We start from the raw sequence: 5,000 nt of genomic DNA, 5'->3' as shown, positions 1-5,000 counted from the left end.
TGTATTTGTTACTGTTGTTGTTAATGTTATTGTTGATTTTGTTGTTATTTTGTTATTTTTATGTAGCTGCTATTGTTGTATTTGTTACTGTTGTTGTTGTTAATATTATTGTTGTTCTTCTCTTTTATTCTTCTGTAACTGTTGTTACTATTATTGTTGTTATTGTCATTGTTATTTTCGTTGTTGTTGATTTCATTGTTGTTATTTTGTTATTATTTTTATGTAGCTGCTATTGTTGTATTTGTTACTGTTGTTGTTGCTAATTTTATTGTTGTTAATGTTATTGTTCTCTTTTATTCTTCTGCAACTGTTGTTACCATTATTATTGTTATTGTCATTGTTATTTTCGTTGTTGTTGTTGTTGTTGTTGATCCGACCCTCGGAGTCATTGAATTTATGACACGGGACCAATGACAGAAACCAATCGACCACACCGCGCCCCGCCCCGACCCCCCCCCCCTGGTCCCCGCCCCACGAAGGGTCTGTCACAAACGATGACGTTGACTTGAGCCGTTGAGGGGGACAACTTTCCCCTCCTCCTCCATCTGTCCTCCTCCTCCCCCTCCTCCTCCTCCTCCTCCTCCTCCCCTCCTCCTCCTCCCCCTCCCCTTCCATCTCCTCCTCCTCCTCTCCCCCTCATATCCCCTCCTCCCCCCTACCCCCTCCTATTCCTACTCTTCCTCCTAACTTTTCCCCTTCCTCCTCACCTCCTCCTCCACCTTCTCCATCTCCTCCTCCTCCTCCTCCTCCTCCTCTCCCTCTCATATCCCCCCTCCCCCTCCTACCCCTTCCTCCTACTTTTCCCCTTCCTCCTCCTCCTCCTCCTCCTCCTCCTCCTCCTCCTCCTCCTCTTCCTCCTCCTCCTCTTCTTCTTCCCCCTCCTTCGTATCTCCCTCCTATTTCTCCCTTACTCCTCCTCTTCCTCCTCCTCCTCCTCCTCCTCCTCCTACTTTTCCCCTTCCTTTTCCTCCCCCACCGCCTCCTCCTCCACTCCTATTTCCTTCCTCCTTCTCCTCTTCCTCCTCCTCCCCTCCTGTTCCTCCCACTCCTACATTACCCACTCCTCTTCCTTCCCCTCTTACCCCTCCCTACCTCCTCCTCCCTCTTATACTTCTTCCCTCTTCCTTCTTCTCTTCCTATATCTCTCCCTCCTCTCCCCCCTTCCTCCTCCTATCCTCCTCCTCTTCCTGTCCTCCTTCTCCAGTACCTCCTCCTCTTCACTATAGAACTCAATGCGCTCCCTAACCCTCCTTCCCTCCCCCCTTCCCTCCCCCCTTCCCCCTTCTACCCTTCCCTCCCCCCTTCCCTCTCCCCCCCCCTCCGGTTCACTATGGAGGAATGGCAGCCGTTGCTTTGTCCATCGAACTACGGAAGATCGTTGACCTCGTCGTAAAGCCAGTGGGTGAAAATAGCTCTCGTTCTCCCTCTCTCTCTCTCTCTCTCTCTCTCTCTCTCTCTCTCTCTCTCTCTCTCCCTACCTCTCTCTCTATCCCTTCCCCTATCTCTTTCTCCCCCACCTCTCTCTCTCTCTCTCTCTCTCTCTCTCTCTCTCTCTCTCTCTCTCTCTCTCCCCCACCTCTACTCTCTCTCTCTCTCTCTCTCTCTCTCTCTCTCTCCCTCTCTCCCTACTTCTCTCTCTATCCCTCCCCCTATCTCTCTCTCTCTCTCTCTCTCTCTCTCTCTCTCTCTCTCTCTCTCCCTCTCTCTCTCTCTCTCTCCCTCCCACCTCTATCTCTCTCTCTCTCTCTCTCTCTCCCACCTCTATCTCTCTCTCTCTCTCTTTCTCTCTCTCTCTCCCTCCCTCCCTACCTCTCTCTCTATCCCTCCCCTATCTCTCTCGTTCTCCCCCACCTCTCACTCTCTCTCTCTCTCTCTCTCTCTCTCTCTCTCTCTCTCTCCCTACCTCTCTCCCTATCCCTCCCCCTATCTCTCTTTCTCCCCACCTCTCTCCCTATCACTCTCTCTCTCTCTCTTTCTCCCCACCTCTCTCTCTCTCTCTCTCTCTCTCTCTCTCTCTCTCTCCCCCTCCCTACCTCTCTCCCTATCCCTCCCCCTATCCCTCCCCTATCTCTCTTTCTCCCCCACCTCTCTCTCTCTCTCTCTCTCTCTCTCTCTCTCTCTCTCTCTCTCTCTCTCTCTCTCTCTCTCTAAGACGCGTCACGAGCACGTTCGGGATCAAATCCTCTGATTTTATTTTTATTCATTTATTTATTTATCAGTCTATTTATTCATGTATTTATTTATTAATTTACGTATCGTTCATTCATTTATCATTTATTTATCATTCAGGGCATAGAAAGAAGCTTGCATATGAGTCCCTACCCAAAGTACGCATATGATTGGCTCGCTGCCGAGATGTGAGTGACGTCATGTATATCTGACGTCACGTATCACTGACGTCATATATCTGACGTCACACATATATGACGTCACATATCTCCGATGTCACATATCTCCGACGTCACATATCTCCGACGTCACATATCTCCGACGTCACATATCTCCGACGTCACATATCTGACGTCACATATGTCCGACGTCACATATTACTGACGTGACAGCTGAAGGTAGCTACACTTTATAGTACGAAATCAGATAGTTATTCATTCTTTAATTTATTTAATTATTCGTTTATTCATTTGTTTATTTATCTATCAAAAGGAATCAGACTTGATGAGAAAGTACCACCATTGACTTTTGAACAATTTCGCTTGAACATTGTCTTTTGAACATCGTCACTTTTTTTTTTTTTTTTTTTTTTTTTTTTTTTAGAATGTGAATGATACAAAATATGTTCGTGTTATCAAAGGCCCCCATTTTTTTTTTTTTTTAAAGAAAAAAATATTGCATGTTCTTTTTGAGTCTTGGATTATAGATGACCCAGAAAGGAGGGAATATGCAAATGACTTATCACCTCCTACATAAAAGATCAAAGGCACCAAAGAAAAATATTACGAAATGTAGATGGCCGGCTTTGCAAAAAAAAAAAAAAAAAAAAAAAAAAAAACGCATCACGTTCGTACAAGTAAATGGAATATGTAATGTTATTATAATATACAATTGTTTAGAATTCGTCGATTAATTTCCCCGTGCGGGACTCGAACCGAGGACGCTGGTTTTTCTCTCTCTCCGTTACGGAATCCGAACTATGCCTTCCTCCCTCACTGTAGGATTTTGCCTATGACCAGAAGAATCTACAAATTAACGAAAAATACAACAAAACTCATAATTTTTTATGATTTCTCTAGTTAATTCTATTTTGAAATGTTTTATCTTATCTTATTTTTTATGAACACGAGACTACGTCTTCTGCAGTTACGTGAAGTGTGGTCGGGGACTTGTACAGTCCTTTTGAATTATCTTATTTTGTTTTATTTAATCTTATTTCATCTGATTTTATTTCATTCTGTTTTATTTTATGTTTCTTTTTTGTACATGTGATATCTTTTTGTGTATGAGACGTGATAGAACGTTCGTACATTTGATGTCCTCTGAAATTAATGAAACAGATGGAGTAGAAAAAGTGTTGCTCGCATAATCATAGTGTGAAAAAACAAGACCATTATCTCGACATTAATGTTCTCTCTCTTTTCTGTGTAGGTGTGTGTGTGTATGTGTGTGTGTGTGTGTGTGTGTGTGTGTGTGTGTGTCTGTATTTGCATGTGTATGTATTTACTTACCTAGTTGTATCTTACGGGAAGGGGAGCTATGCTCATGGTGTCCCGTCTTTGTATCTCGCAGTGTCTAGTTTGCTCTCAAATTCGTGTATAATTTTTGCACACACTATTGTCTCGTCCAGTGTGTGTGTGTCTGTGTGTGTGTGTGTGCGTGTGCGTTTGTGCGCGCGCGTGTGTGCGTGTGTGTGTGTGTGTGTGTGTGTGTGTGTGTGTATGTGTGTGTGTGTGTGAGTGTGTGTCAGCGCGTCTGTGTGTGTATCTTTGTGTTATATCTATCCCTGTGTTCCTGTGTCTATCTTTCTATACATGTCTATGCACGTCCGCTATGTTTTCCTTTTTTCTAGAAAATAAATTTTGACCCTTTGGGCATGATCATTGCTCTCTTAGAAAGTAATCAAGGAACAGAGTAAAACACACAAAAAAAAAAAAAAAAAAAAAAAAAGAGAGAGAGAGAGAGAGGAAATGAAACTTAATTGATGTGGTTAAGGCTTTCATTTCAGGAAATGGAAACCCACAGAAACTGTCCTGTTCTCTATCATGTAATTGTGAATGTCCACTTGCGAGGTTTCTGCCTAATTAGCTCTCTGGAGGGAAACCATGGCCGCTCGTTCCATCTAGATGGCGCTTTTAACACTTTTTATACACCCACACATATATACATACATATACCAAAAGATATTATCCACGTCATTATGGGGTATCCGTATCGACGTCCACACCCACCCCATACACATCCAAAAATTCATTGGTTGGGTATTATTTCTTTGCATCTCGTGGATAAAAGGTCATCCCTCCCACCCGCCACATTGCTCGGGCCTGATAGCTGCGGTTGGTTTACCCCCACCGCTTCCTTCTGTGGCACACCCTCCCTACTCACCCTCATCCACTCGGGAAAATGTACAGAGTAATCAGGAAGAATGTTATAAGAAAAAAATCTAATTAGGTCCATGTTTATGTATATATTTGTTTTATATAATTACTTGTTTGTTTATCCATTTATTTAGTTATCAATTTTTATTTATTTGTGTATTTTTATGTACTTATTTTTTTTTCATTTTTAGGACATTACATCAGAGGCAAAAATTAAGTTTTTTGCCCCTATTTATTTATGCAATAACTCATTAATTGTTTATCAAATTCTTTATTTGTCTACTTTTATCTAAGTATTTCTATGGATTTTTTTCTTACTATTTTTGGACATTACAGAAGAGACAAGCAGATGACGTGTAGGTAAGACTGGAGAAATTACTAATTTCTTAGCAAGGGAACGCTCAGACTTCTTAATGTATAGGACACAGGAAATTGACGCACATATTGCCAGAA

This window comes from Oratosquilla oratoria, chromosome 40 (genome assembly GCF_046742065.1).
Source record: "Oratosquilla oratoria isolate Oo_2021 chromosome 40, ASM4674206v1, whole genome shotgun sequence".
Taxonomy (NCBI): Eukaryota; Metazoa; Arthropoda; class Malacostraca; order Stomatopoda; family Squillidae; genus Oratosquilla; species Oratosquilla oratoria.
This window is presented reverse-complemented; position numbering follows the sequence as displayed.